General features: G+C 41.5%; 1 long non-coding RNA gene across 1 annotated transcript; it reads right to left on the minus strand.

The window, feature by feature from the left end:
• Window positions 1-12,029: 12,029 nt before the first annotated feature.
• LOC117521070 lies at window positions 12,030-12,518 on the minus strand. The gene is made up of 3 exons (XR_004563877.1): window positions 12,398-12,518; window positions 12,201-12,254; window positions 12,030-12,097 (listed from the first exon to the last, which is right to left on the minus strand). It is a non-coding gene; the product is annotated as an uncharacterized LOC117521070 (long non-coding RNA).
• Between the last annotated feature and the right edge of the window lie 3,635 nt (window positions 12,519-16,153).

Consider the following 16,153-nt stretch of genomic DNA (forward strand, 5'->3'; position numbering starts at 1 on the left):
ATGGAAATAATGAAAATCAGTACTGTACAATTCTTCAAAAGTAAGAGCTGGAAGTACTATGAGAATAAGGACTAAAATTCAAATTCAAATTTCTTAATTTATATAACGCCAATTCATGATGAAATTGTCTCAAGGTGCTTCACACAACATAAAAAAAAAACAATTAAAAATGTAAAACACAATAAAAAGATGACCATAAAAGAATACAAGAACAAAAACACATCATAACACTAATGATAAAACAGGGAAAACAAATGAGTCTTTAAACGTGACTTACAAGTCTCCACAGTATCCGACTGCCGAATGTGTGCCAGGAGATCGTTCCACAGACCTGGGGCACGGTAGGAGAAAGCTCTGTGACCGGCAGACTTTTTATTCACCCTGGGAACACACAGAAGTCCTGCACCCTGAGAACACAGGCCCGAGGCCGGTACATAGGGGCTTACCAGGTCAGCCAGATAGGGAGGTGCAAGTCCATGAACAGTTTTATAAACTAATAACAGTACTTAAAAATCCGATCTTGCAGGAACAGGAAGCCAGTGCAGGGATGCCAAAACGGGCATAATGTGGTCAAACTTTCTGCTTTGTGTCAAACAGTCTGGCAGCAGCGTTTGAACCAGTTGAAGACCCTAATCCTGGACTGCGGTAAGCCAGAAAATAGAGATTACAAAGTCCAATCTAGAAGAGATAAATGCATGAATCAAAGCCTCAGCATCAGCCATAGACAGGATGGGACGAATCTTCGCTATTATTTCGCAAATGGAAGAAAGCAGTCCTCGTAATGTCTCTAATGTGGAGATCAAAGGACAACGTAGGATCAAAATTACTCCAAGGTCCTCACTTTACTCGTATGATGTATAACACACGAACCTAAGCTAAGTGCTAGCTGATCAAATTGATGCCGATACATCGCTGGACCAGAACCCTAAACTCAGTCTTATCAGAATTGAAAGTAGGAAAGTACTAGACATCCCAACTTCTTACTGAATGCATAGGCAATCTTCCAAAGTTTATGTGAATGAGATTACCAGCAGTTATTTGCATGTACAATTGAGTGTCATCGCATAGCAATGAAAAGGGAATCCCAAAGCGTCGCAGTATATTTCCAAGGGGGTGCTACAATAAAGGGAAAAAAGCATGGGGCCTAAACGGATCCCGCGGAACCCCAAACTTCATTTCCCTACGATCAGAGGAGGTGCCATTACACAATACACAGGTATGACGGGACAGGTATGACGTCAACCATGCAAGAGCAGTTCCAAGTAATCCCAAAGTGATCTCCAGCCTATTGAGTAAAATATGATGATCCACAGTATCAAACGCAGCACTAAGAATCAGCAGCACCAAGGTAGTGGTATCTGAGTCCATTGCTTGCAAAAGGTCATTCACTACTTTAGTAAGTGCTGTCTCTGTGGAGTGATATTTTCTAAAAGCAGACTGCAGTGGCTCAAAAAGATTATTCTCAGTGAGGTAGTCCACGAGCTGTCGCGAAACCACTTTTCCAGGATTTTAGAACAAAATGATAGATTTGATATCGGTCTATAATTCTTCAATACACTAGGGTCGAGATTGGATTTCTTAAGTAATGGTTTAATCACTGCAGACTTGAAACATTTAGGAACAGATCCAGAAGTTAATGAGAGATTTATAATTTCCAGCACAGTTGGTCCAAGAATGGGCCACAGGTCCTTAAACAGTTTTGTTGGTATAGGATAAAGTAAAAAGGTTGTGCTTTTAGTAGACGTCATAAGCTTCATCAGCGTGACCTAGCGAGATACCATCAAAATCTGTAAATCTGGGTAACACCTCAGTGGGAGCATCCACCTCCATAGCAGTATGCAGTGGTTGGACCAAAGCCTTGCTGAGATATGCTCAACCTAATATCCTCAATTTTCTTCTCAAAATAGTCCAAGAAGTCCTGTGCTGAAAAGGGAAAATGAATAACAGGTGGCTGTCCATGAATGAGAAATGCTACAGTTTCAAACAAAAACTTTGAGTTATGCTTGTTTTTATTGATCAAATCAGAATAATAGGCACGCTTTGTAGCCAGTAGTGCCTGCTTATAATCTAAGACAGCATCATGCCATGCAAGGTGGAACACCTCTAATTTAGAACTACGCCATTTCCGTTCCAAACCTTGAGCCTTCTGCCTAAGGTCAATGATCCTTCCGAAGGTTCACCTACGGAAACCTTGTTACGACTTTTACTTCCTCTAGATAGTCAAGTTTGATTGTCTTCTTGGCGCTCCGCCAGGGCCGTGTTCCGACCCCGGCGGGGCCGCTCCGAACCATTGAACTAAGGTGACTGTACCTTGGGAAGGCGTGGCCTTAAAAAGGAGGCGCAACCTTATCCAGTGTAGCCTTGAGCGCTGAATTCAAGCCATCCGCAAGACTATCCACTGATTGAATATTCTCCAACCCTGAAGCCAAAATTTCAGGCAGTCTGGCTTCGAGTTCAGTCATAGTTGAGGGATTAATGCATCGCCGCAGAGATAGACAAGGCTTTCGGTCCACTAAACGTGGCAACATAAATGCACACCTAATAAATGAGTGGTCAGAGACCACCGAGGCAAGAGGCAAAATGTCAATGTTGGTGACAGCAAGGCCACGTGTGAGAACCAAATCCAGGGTATTTCCACTAATGTGCATTGAATCCTATCTCTCTCTCTCTCTCTCTCTCTCTCTTCTCTCTCTCTCTTAAGAAATGATCAGACAGAAGGGAGTTTTCAGGGAATACTGTTAAGTCTTCTATTTCCATACCATAAGTCAGAACAAGATCTAAGATATGATTAAAGTGGTGGGTGGACTCATTTACTTTTTGAGCAAAGCCAATAGAGTCTAATAATAGATTAAATGCAGTGTTGAGGCTGATAATAACAAATAAAACTGGTTTTTGGGACTTCCAATTTGGATGGACAAGACTAAGAGTCAAGCTTTCAAATGAATTAAAGCTCTGTCTGGGTTTTTGATTAATTAATAAGCTGGAATGGAAGATTGCTGCTAATCCTCCGCCCCGGCCCGTGCTACGAGCATTCTGACAGTTAGAGTGACTCGGGGGTGTTGACTCATTTAAACTAAATATCATCCTGCTGTAACCAGGTTTCTGTAAGGCAGAATAAACAATATGTTGATCAATTATTATATCATTTACCAACAGGGACTTAGAAGAGAGAGACCTAATGTTTAATAGACCACATTTAACTGTTTTAGTCTGTGGTGCAGTTGAAGGTGCTATATATTTTTCTTTTTGAATTTTTATGCTTAAATAGATTTTTGCTGGTTTTGTCTGGGAGCAGGCACCGTCTCTACGGGGATGGGGTAATGAGGGGATGGCAGGGGGAGAGAAGCTGCAGAGAGGTGTGTAAGACTACAACTCTGTTTCCTGGTCCCAACCCTGGATAGTCACGGTTTGGAGGATTTAAGAAAATTGGCCAGATTTCTAGAAATGAGAGCTGCTCCATCCAAGTGGGATGGATGCCCGTCTCTCCTAACAAGACCAGGTTTTCCCCAGAAGCTTTGCCAATTATCTATGAAGCCCACCTCATTTTTTGGACACCACTCAGACAGCCAGCAATTCAAGAACATGCGGCTAAACATGTCACTCCCGGTCTGATTGGGGAGGGGCCCAGAGAAACTACAGAGTCCGACATTGTTTTTGCAAAGTTACACACGATTTAATGTTAATTTTAGTGACCTCCGATTGGCGTAACCGGGTGTCATTACTGCCGACGTGAATTACAATCTTACCAAATTTACCGCTTAGCCTTAGCCAGCAGTTTCAAATTTCCTTCAATGTCACCTGCTCTGGCCCCCGGAAGACATTGACTATGGTTGCTGGTGTCGCTAACTTCACATTTCGCAAAACAGAGTCGCCAATAACCAGAGTTTGATCCTCGGCGGGTGTGTCGTCGAGTGGGGAAAAACGGTTAGAGATGTGAACGGGTTGGCGGTGTACACGGGGCTTCTGTTTAGGGCTACGCTTCCTCCTCACAGTCACCCAGTCGGCCTGCTTTCCCGGCTGCTCAGGATCTGCCAGGGGGGTAACTAACGGCGGCTAAGCTACCTTGGTCCGCACCGACTACAGGGGCCTGGCTAGCTGTAGAATTTTCCACGGTGCGGAGCCGAGTCTCCAATTCGCCCAGCCTGGCCTCCAAAGCTACGAATAAGCTACAGTTATTACAAGTACCGTTACTGCTAAAGGAGGCCGAGGAATAACTAAACATTTCACACCCAGAGCAGAAAGTGCGGGAGAGACAGGAGAAGCCGCCATGCTAAATCGGCTAAGAGCTAGTATCTGCGCTAAGCTTGCGGATTCCTAAAAACCACGCAAAGTGAATAATGTGTAAATAATTTAGAGGTGATTCAGCAGAATGAGTGCTTTAGTTAAGGCACGTAAAGATTACACTGGGAAACAAATCGTAATCCTAGATAACTAGATCAATCTAACTGCGCAGATTAAACAGCTAACAGATACAGAAAAACACCGCTGTGCTCCGGAACAGGAAGTGATACAATACCGCAGTGAGAGCCAACCACCAGTAGAGGCAAACAAAACTCTTGTGCCTTGGAGGCGTCGCAAGGCCGTTATTCCCTGGAAATCGTCGACTAACTGAAGACGGCTAATCTACAAGTGTAGCTGTTGAGGTGAAACGGTGATCAGAACCGATAATGTTGGCCACTAACCTTAGTTGACTAATTAAGTTTAGTAGACTGAAAGATGAGACTGCTTTATGAAACTGGGCCTTGGTCTATCATAGCTGGCCTGAATTTCATCTAAAATTAAAGTTCTTGGTCTTCCTCCTTTGCCTCTCAGATTGTTTTGATACACTGTATTAATCTTTAACTCGCAGCTCTCTGAGCCCTGAATTTGGTAATACTGCTTTCATCACATCAACACCAACAAGTGTGATCAATTTTGGTTCATTGTGTGGTAGCCACTGCATTTGTGTTGTAATTACATTTAATTTCTGCCGCCTGTAATTACTATTATGCATTACAAGTGCCTCACAGTGCAAAGTGTGTTCTCATGACTAAAAATGCTTTTAGATGAGCGTAAATGAGATCTGCAAATTGCATCGAACAGGGAGGAAAATTCTTTATGGTTTTTCTAAAAGAGTAACTGACTGAATAAATGAGTTCAGGCTACTGAGTATTTGGCGCAGAGTTTCAAAATTGTAAGAAAAAAAACAAAAAAGTAAATGTGTTGTAGGGGTTTGTTTGTTTGTAGAATGACTTGCCTTCAGCTGTCAGATATCAATACTTCCAGTTCAGATGAAAATAAAACTTGTTTATTTGCCAAGAAAAGTATTTTGCAGAGAGTAATGGCATGTGTAAGATGCAAGTGTTCTGTGCAATGTCAACAAACCTCATATCCACGGTAGTCCACCTCCACATCATCACCGTACACATTCAGCTCCATGTTCTTGTGGCTAAACACTGTGGCAGGCTTTGGGTTTCTATGGTTACATGCCATGTCATCAGCCAGCATCAGAACTATGTGGCTAAAGAAATAGGAAAGTGACAATGGATGATCAATGTTATTATAGAAAGGCAAGTGAAGATTAATGATGCAGTTGAGGACTGACATACAAGTTGTGGCGTTAAACTGCCTGACAAAACGGAAGGAATGAAGTGCTGTATAGCTATAACAGCTGATATAATTAATGGTCATCATGTGTGATCTTGAGATAAAACCAGAACAATATGATTATCCAAAACTCATTGTACTTGTAAGTTAAGAGCAGACAAGATCTGTTCAGATGTATTTTTGTGTTTGATTAAAATAACCGCAGCATCATTCAGTTCCACAGAATAGACCTAAACGGCATTCAGCAGGTCATGTTATATTGCTTTGGATCTGTATGTCAATATAACTAATACTACACTCAACAAAATATAAATGCAACACTTTTGGTTTGCTCCCATTTTGTATGAGATGAACTCAAAGATCTAAAACTTTTTCCACATACACAATAATCACCATTTCCCTCAAATATTGTTCACAAACCAGTCTAAATCTGTGATAGTGAGCACTTCTCCTTTACTGAGATAATCCATCCCACCTCACAGGTGTGCCATACCAAGATGCTGATTAGACACCATGATTAGTGCACAGGTGTGCCTTAGACTGCCCACAATAAAAGGCCACTCTGAAAGGTGCAGTTTTATCACACAGCACAATGCCACAGATGTTGCAAGATTTGAGGGAGCGTGCAATTGGCATGCTGACAGCAGGAATGTCAACCAGAGCTGTTGCTCGTGTATTGAATGTTCATTTCTCTACCATAAGCCGTCTCCAAAGGCGTTCAGAGAATTTGGCAGTACATCCAACCAGCCTCACAACCGCAGACCATGTGTAACCACACCAGCCCAGGACCTCCACATCCAGCATGTTCACCTCCAAGATGGTCTGAGACCAGCCACTCGGACAGCTGCTGAAACAATCGTTTGCATAACCAAAGAATTTCTGCATAAACTGTCAGAAAACGTCTCAGGGAAGCTCATCTCATGCTCGTCGTCCTCATTGGGGTCCGACCTGACTCCAGTTCGTCGTCGCAACTTCGCACAGCCATTGAAGAGGAGTGGACCAACATTCCACAGGCCACAATTGACAACCTGATCAACTCTATGCGAAGGAGATGTGCTGCCTGCATGAAGCAATGATGGTCACACCAGATACTGGTATCCCCCCCAATAAAACAAAACTGCACCTTTCAGAGTGGCCTTTTATTGTGGACAGTCTAAGGCACACTTGTGCACTAATCATGGTGTCTAATCAGCATCTTGATATGGCACACCTGTGAGGTAGGATGGATTATCTCAGCAAAGGAGAAGTGCTCACTATCACAAATTTAGACTGGTTTGTGAACAATATTTGAGGGAAATGGTGATATTGTGTATGTGGAAAAAGTTTTAGATCTTTGAGTTCATCTCATACAAAATGGGAGCAAAACCAAAAGTGTTGCGTTTATATTTTTGTTGAGTATATGTCAAGCCAAAGCAAATCGCAAATGACGCATTCCAGGCTCGTAGCCAGAGGGGTTAATTTTTGGTGAAAGTGGACCTTTATTGGCAGGGGTTGGTGAAGTCCCCCAGAAAATGTTGGGATTTTGATGTCCAGGGATACATTCTGGGTTTTTTAATGACTGGAAGCATTCTTAAAAAAACAAGCAGCAGCATTTTACACAAGTTGGAGGCGTGCAAAAGAAGACTGGTTAACCCCAGCATAAAGTGCATTACAGTAATCAAGTCTAGAGCTGATGAAAGCATGAATGGCTGTGTGAAGATCACGTCTACTGAGGAAGGACTTTACTTTAGCCAGAAATAGTACTTTGACAACTGAGTTTATGTGTGATCAAACCTCAAACAACTGTCAAACACATACTAACCCCCCAAATGGCCTTGCCTTACAATATAAAGCGCCTTGGGGCAACTGACTGTTGTGATTTGGCGCTATATAAAAAATTGATTGATTGATTGATTGAACAGCCATAATATTTTCATATTTATGGCTTCCTGAACTCTAAATGACCTGATTTTAAAGCTAGAACCCCAAACAGACCCAGTAATACCTGAGCTTAGACATTAGTTATGTAGTTGTGCAGAAAAGTTAAATTAAGTAAACTTATTTTTATATAACTCATCAATTAAACAGTGCAGAACTGTAATAAAACTCAGGCCCAGAGTAGTACCGATTTAAACATGCTAGTTGTTAAAAATATTATTATTATTATAAATAGTAGTAGTAGCAGAGGTGGGATGAAGTCACCATCAAGTCACTCTCAAGTTATGAATCAGCAAGTCCCAAGTCAAGTCTCAAGTCATAATGACCACCAATTGTTTGCAAGCTGACTTGAGACTTGAGTTGCGACTTGCAGATTGATGAACTGAGAATGACTTGACGGTGACTTCATCCCACCTCTGAGTAGTAGTATTCTATTAGTATGAAAAAATGTCTTGAAAAGCGGACCTTTAATTGAAGGGTGATGAGGGGCACATCCGCCCCACCACACACACACACACACACACACACACACACACACACACACACACACACACACACACACACACACACACACACACACACACACACACACCACACACAACACACACACACACACACACACACACACACACAATCCTGTTTCCATCTGGATTCACCCCTGGTTTACATGGGGCAGTTGTGTCTTTATGTGGAAAGTATGACCTACTTAAGAGGTAATTAGGTTTTTATCAGTGTTTTTTGCTTCATGCCGTCCCCAGAAAAAGACTTTAGGCATTTTTTTTGGGGGGGGGGGGGGGGAGCATTAGCATTTGTTCTAACACGTCACACGTCTCCAGTTGTGTTTTTAGTTAACCACTGCAAGGACACTCACAGAGTGGCACAGAGTTTGAAAGAAAAGTTTACAAATATGTTCGGAAACTCTGCACTCTGCTCTTTGCTCTCTGTGTCCTCACACAGCTTGTGGCATCAAAGGCTAATGTAAACACAGGGAGGGATTACAGGTGCATGAATGTGTTCTACTAGTACTTCGATAATACTGTGATCGGGTAGAGACCCCGAACAGGCACCAATACAAAAATTGCGGCAAAATTGGGCAGTTCATCCAAACCTCCCCTGGCTACAGGCCAGCATTATCAACCTGTTATACATAGAGGTGTATTCTCACTACCTTTGCATCTCTTCAAATTGACTGTGCTTTTCAGTTGGGAGTAATTATCTTTGGTTCACTTTTAGATCAGGTCACTACTGAATTTCTTTATATACATTTTGTTTGTAGGAATTTCCTCAGGACTGCTTCAAGACATAGCTACCTTTAAAAGATACAAAACATTAAATTACTATTTTGGACCACAGTTTGACAGAAAACATGACGGCTAGAAAAAATGGTCAATGTCATCTTCTTTGTAATAAATGGTGTTTGGTAAATTTATTTCTTACTCATTGCTGTGTAACTTCAACCATAAACCTATGACTAATAATAATTCATATTTTATTAATCCCCTTAGGGAAAATGTGTCTCTGTGTTTAACCCATCCCAATCATACATTTCTGAAACAATATGAATCCAATACTAGCAGTGGGTAACTGACTGAGGAGCACCCAGGGACCAACTCCAGATCTTCACACAGTGCCATATAAATGAAATAAATTGCACTGAATTGCCCTGGTCGCTGGCTGTGTTAGGAGAACAAACCTAACAAGCAAGTTTTTTTTAATAGTATGAGGAAACTGGAGTGCCCAAAGGAAACCCACACAGACAGAGCAACGTAGAAAGGAACAGGTGGATTTGAACCTCAAACCTTCATGCTGTGAGGTACGAGTGACAAACACCTTGCTGCCCTGCACATGACTGTGATAATTCATGTAGACAGTCTGGTTAATGGAGAGAACAGTGTCAGGCAGGTTGTGGTTTTCTCAATCTTCTAGAAATCAAAGGAAAAAATGTTGCCCAGTAGATGGCAGTAAAAAACCATCACACTGAAGTCAGTGGACTGAATTGTCCATTAACCAAGTGTCAGCAGTTTGGGTCCACAATTGTAATCGAGTTTTTAAGTGTTCTTGGGAAAGATGTAGACAATACAAATGTGAACCTGATCATATATGTTGGAGTAAAGGAGGCAGCATTCATCATAATTACATAGGAAAGATGTGGGAGGATGGGGGGCTTATGGTATTCAATTCACACACTAAAGTATGCAATTGAATGATGCTACAAGTTTTCTCAAATTTAGTATACCAGCAGGTACATGAATGCTTTAGACGGTGCACCTGTAAAGTATTCACAGCGCTTCACTTTTTCCACATTTTGTTAATTTAGCCTTATTTCAAAATGGAATAAATACTTTTTTCCCCCCTCTCAAAATTCTACTCACAACACCCCACAATGACAATATGAAAAAGTTTTGTTTTGTTTGCAAATTCATAAAAATTAAAAAACTAAGAAATCACACGTACGTAAGTATTCATGCCCTTTCCTCAATACTTCGTTCATGCACCTTGGCAGCAATTGGGCAGCACAGTCTCATTTGAGGGAGGTCGCTAAAGGATTAAAATATGACACAACAGTTCTACATCCAGGGACAGCCCTCGTATGTCCCCATCAGAAACATGGCACTTTCTCTGAGATTTTGGGCAAATTACATGCACACAAAGTTAAAATACAAAGTAAATGCGGTGATGCGGTGGAAAGTGGACATGTGTTGTGGTTTGTTTATGATCCAGCACTCAAACATGTGGAGGTTGTGCAGGCGAGAGAACGCAGCTACTCTGTCAAGATGTGCAAGCTAAAACCTACCAACACGATCTCTCCCATTTGCCTCATCTTCCCTTCTCCACTGGGAAAGGAAAAAGACGGCACTATTCGCGACTGCTTCGGTGATTGCAGCCGAAAACAAAACAGTACACCATTTTTCCGTTAAAGGTAATGCTGTGTTTGTATTGAGCAATGGCAGGCTGTCCCCTGGAAGTGGTCAAATCCCTCGATTTCATGCAGGGGTTCAAACGAGACTAAGCTGCCCTATTACAGCCTCAAGTCTTCTTGAATATGATGCCACAAGCTTGGTGCACCTATCTTTGGGCAGCTTTGCCCATTCCTATTTGCAGCATCTCTCAAGCTCCATCAGGCTGGATGGAGAGCATCAGTGCACAGCCATTTTCAGATCCCTCCAGAGACGTTCAATCGGATTCAGGTCTGGGCTCTACCTGGGTCACTCAAGGACATTCACAGAGTTGTCCTGAAGCCACTCCTTTGATATCTTGGCTGTGTGCTTAAGGACATTTTCCTGCTGAAAGATGAACCATCACCCAGTCTGAGGTCAAGAGCACTCTGGAGCAGATTTTCATCTAGGATGTCTCTGTACATTGCTGCATTCATCTTTCCCTCAATCATGACTAGTCTCACAGTTCCTGCTGTTGATAACATCGCCACAGCATGGTTTTTGCCACCGCCTTGCTTCACTGTAGGGATGGTGCCTGGTTTCCTACAAACACGATGCCTGGTATTCACGTCAAAGAGTTCAATCGTTTCATTAGACCAGAGAATTTTGTTTCTTATGGTTTGGGAGTCTTCAGGTGGGTTGCCATGTGCCTTTTATTAAGGAGTGGCTTCTGTCTGGCCACTCTACCATATAGGCCTGATTAGTGAATTGCTGCAGAGATGGTTGTCCTTCTCGAAGGTTCTAATCACTCCATAGAGCACTGTTGAAATTCTGACACAGTAACTACCAGGTTCTTGGTCACCTCCCTGACTAAGGCCCTTCACACCGATCACTCAGTTTGGACAGGTGGCCAGCTCTGGGAAGAGTCCTGGTGGATCCCAACTGTTTTCCTTTTACAGATGATTGAGGCCACTGTGTTCATTGTGACCTTTCAAAGCAGCAGAAGTGTTTCTGTACCCTTCCCCAGATTTGTGCCTTGAGAAAATCCTGTCTAGGAGGGCTACAGACAATTCCTTTGACTTCATGCTTGGTTTGTGCTCTGACATACACTGTCAACTGTGGGACCTTGTATGTAGACAGGCGTGTGCCTTTTTCAAATCATGTCCATATCAATTTACCTCAGGTGGACTCCAATTAAGCTGTAGAAACATCTCAAGGATGATCAGTGGAAACAGGATGCAGCTTGGGCTTAATTTTGAGCTTCATGGCAAAGGCTGTGAATGCTTATGTACATATGATTTTAGTGATTTTATTTTTAATAAATTTACAAAAAAAAAAAAAAAACACTTTCACATTGTCATATGGGGTAATGTAGCAGAATTTGAGTTTAAAAAAAATAATCCATTTTGGAATAAGACTGTATGATAGAAATGTAGAAAAAGTGAAGCTCTGTGAATACTTTCCACATGCACTGTAGATTCTAAATAGAAGTAGTGCGTGAGATGACTCGTCAGTATGCAACATTTGAGATCAAACGTGACAAGCAAATTATTCAAACATTCCACTGACATCACTGATCTCATTACTGTGTGCTGAAACAGAGTTGAGTAGTTTCTCGCAGCTACCTGTCCAGGGATGCCCAGTCTCTTAACACTTCTGTACACAGACAGAGTATTGGCTACATGGCGATAGTTGAACCAGAATCTGGATGTACACACCTGTGTATCAATAAATCACAAATAACAAATCATATTGAGCCCAAACACACCCATGCTGCTCCCATTCAGAGCCTTTAAAAGATGTATGTCCATAAATTCTCACCAGAACTACCCAGTTGTTAGTATGCCCACTGCTGAAGAACTGCCCAGTGGTTTCCTAAGAACAAGAACGACAATTAAAACTGGATTTATTTTTTTCTTCCGTACAAGCTAGCAAAACTATCATAAGAATGGCACTTCGGATAAAATAAAAACGTTCGGTGAATATCCACAGGCACATGTTAACATATATCTCCTCACCTCAATATTGACGCAGTCTGCGAACATAAACGCAAAAATTAATAATAAAAAAGTAAATATTTTCATTGTGTAGTAACAGCAGCTCGTTGCACAACACGGAAGTAAAAAGGATTGACTCCGCCCAGCAAGCGCTTCCGGTTAAACAGCATTTCAAAACAAAAGTTGTATGTGATTTTATTTTATTTTATTTTATTTTATTTTATTTTATTTTATTTTATTTTATTTTATTTTATTTTATTTTATTTTATTTTATTTTATTTTATTTTATTTTATTTTATTTTATTTATTTATTAACTGGCGGTATAATAGCAACAATAGGCTTGGTGGCCAGCAGCATGGAAATATAGACTGGAATGGACGTGCGTTCAGGACAGGAAGGCGCCATTACTAAGGGTGGAGATGTGCAGATCATCAGTAATAAACTGACCGCTTTTTTTTTTTTTTTTTTTTGCACTAGCGTCGCTATTTCTAACGATTTTAATAAATGTAGGCTTGTTTTAAAGCCATCTGAAAGCTCTTTCCAATAAACCTATGCATGTGTGGGTGAAAAAAAACTTTTATGTAAATGCAGAAATTTGGGGAAATGATGACAAACTGTGCTGCTTTCCTCCCTCTATTGTCGCTATTTGTTAACAGATTTTAATAAAAGTAGGCTTGTTTAAAGCGGGCAGCACGGTGGCTTAGTGGTTAGCACTGTTGCCTCACAGCGAGAAGGTCATGGGTTCAATTCCTGTGGCCTTTCTGTGTGGAGTTTGCATGTTCTCCCCGTGTTTGCGTGGGTTTCCTCCGGGTGCTCCGGTTTCCTCCCACATCCAAAGACATGCGGGTTAGGTGGATTGGAATCTTTAAAATTGTCCTTAGGTGTGGGTGTGTCTGTTTGTTTGTCTATTTGTGGTCCTGCGACAGACTGGCGTCCCGTCCTGGGTGTACCCCGCCTCACGTCCTATGACTGCTGGGATAGGCTCCAGCCCCCCGCGACCCTTAATTGGACTAATTGGTAGAAGATGGATGGATTGTTTTAAAGCCCTTTAATTGCTCTTTCTAATGAACCCATACATGTGTGGGTAGAAAAAAAAAAGTTTTATCTAAAGTGTGGAAATTTGGGGAAAATATGCCATTTTGTTCATTTACTGTGATGTTTTTTTTTTCCTGTCATCATAATTCTCGATGGATTTTTATAAATGAAGCCTTCTAAGTTGTATTCAAGCTGATTAAAAGCTCTAATGAACCCATACATGCCTGAATGAAAAATCCTTATGTATTAAGATTATAAATCTGAACTAGTATGCCTGGCCATTGTGGTCATTTACTTTGCTACTTTTTCCACTGTAATATTATTGCTAGTCTTTTAATGACAACAATACAAGTAGATATAAAGCCATTCAGAATTTATGACTTTTGACCCTCAGAGTAAAAAGTACCTCCTCCATCCCCTCCAACCACACTGTTAAAATTTAAATGCCACTTGTGATCACCATGTACATATCATATTAAACAACAACTGCAAGTACACTCAACAAAAATATAAACGCAACACTTTTGGTTTTGCTCCCATTTTGTATGAGATGAACTCAAAGATCTAAAACTTTTTCCACATACACAATATCACCATTTCCGTCAAATATTGTTCACAAACCAGTCTAAATCTGTGACAGTGAGCACTTCTCCTTTGCTGAGATAATCCATCCCACCTCACAGGTGTGCCATATCAAGATGCTGATTAGACACCATGATTAGTGCACAGGTGTGCCTTAGACTGCCCACAATAAATGGATTAGTATATCAATATTAAATTGCGACATAATGACTTTAAAATAGACATTTGTTTTACATAATTACATTAAGGCTCTTGTACGGTTCACTTTAGTATTCAGGAATTTGTTTTTGTAGTTGGTGCAGTTGATGGTGAAGCACTGGCTGCCTTTTTTCCCCTCATTTCGCTTCTGTTTAACAGGGTCAAGCTGGCCTCTCCACCCTTAGTAATGGCCACGATGTGGCACGCCGCTAGTCACGTGTCGTCCATTCCAGTCTCTATTTCTATGCCCAGCAAGACCATGTGATCAACAACGAGGCATCATAAATAGCATTAAAACAAAAGATCTACTTTGTAAGTGCAGACATGTCCCACTGTGCCAACGCGCTAATTTAAAACATATAAAAGAAACTGCAAATTATTATTTTAAGGGAGAACTCGGTGCATTTGTAATGCATGCAGAATGTGGTTTTGCAGCATTTTAGTGAAAAATGTTTGGACATCCAGGGAAAAGATGTCTTCTTCAAGTCATCATATGTTACTCTAAAATATCAATGTGCTTTGCTGCATTATTGCTGCCATCACAGAAATGTAAATTATCTTTGCCAAGTTTACTGATATAACCTTATACCATGTTATACCCTGGCTTTTGGATTTGTTGCTGACAGCAGTCTGGATGGTCCACTTCATCCTTGGTCCAGAACACATAGCTTCCATTTTTGGAATATTGATTTGTGTGACCACAATAAACATTTCCACTGTGTGATGGTTCAACCCAAATGCCTCCAAGTCGACACTGGGTCTGGACAAGGTTAAGGGCCCCTTCACACATAGTACGAATGTGGTCAAACTGTACACGAATTGCGCATGAAGCAGGAATCGTATGCAGTACATGTAAAGTCAGAGCTGCCTCCAATGCCTCGTGCACCTGTTGCTACAACTATTTGCACACAACACAGGCTGGAAGACAGAGTGTGTGCTGTGAGAGACCATTCGACCCCTCTCACAGCAGGTGTTGGCCAAATTCCAGGTGACACACACGAACATCTAACACCGCTCGCTTGGCACTTAGAAAATGTGTGGCCATTTGCGCTATTAGCACAAAAACAGTCAGCAGACGATCACTGTCGCGCTGGCGGTGAAATTTATCTAAGTGTCCCCACAACTGTGAAGTTGCAGAGTGTCAGCTCCCCCCACAACACGTGTGTATGTTTTTTGCGCCCCCCTCCCATTTGATCACTCCCCATGGAGTTATGGGGTAAAAACAGCAAAAATGGTGACAAAGGTCAGTTTCAGTTTGTACAGGGGTCAAACGCTAAAGTCGCTCCAATACTGGTAAAAAATGTTTGCCATTTTTACCCCATAACTCCAGAACATTCAGTCATAGACAGGATGGCTCCATATCTGAAAATAAACATTAGTTAATTTAGAATATGTGTGCCAAATTCCACGCTTTTATCGCAAAACGAACAATTGTTTTGCTATGCCTCCCCACTAATCATCTATCGCAGTGACAGATATCTGAAGCTTTCGTACAACAATCATTTCCACATAAATTCAGAATAATTTCATAATAAAAGATGGCAGAAGGGATCAGAGCGCAGCAGCCAGATGAGCTGCTCCTGCTGCGTTCACTGTGCCTCCGTCATTTCAAAGCGTCAGTAGTGACTCACCAATTATCTCCTCGTTTCTGCTTAAAACTGACTTTAGAATGATTTAAGAGGTTTACTTTGTCATCTGATGGTTAATAATCACATTCTTCCCTTTGATCACTTTGGGTGTAGAGACTCAGTCTCAGACTAGCTGCTGTAGTCCAAATGACACATGCACAGTGAAAGCAGGGCGGATAAATTTTTATGGGGGGACCGTTCGGTCTGTGACACTGGTCTGTGTGGTTGCCAATCAGGACCCAGGACAGTTCTATAGTGTGGTGAGTGCAGAGATCTGTGGTACAAGTACATACTCCCTGTCCTAACCAGAAGATGCTATGTAGAACTAGCGGC

Source organism: Thalassophryne amazonica, chromosome 12 (assembly GCF_902500255.1).
Source record: "Thalassophryne amazonica chromosome 12, fThaAma1.1, whole genome shotgun sequence".
In the NCBI taxonomy this organism is placed as follows: domain Eukaryota; kingdom Metazoa; phylum Chordata; class Actinopteri; order Batrachoidiformes; family Batrachoididae; genus Thalassophryne; species Thalassophryne amazonica.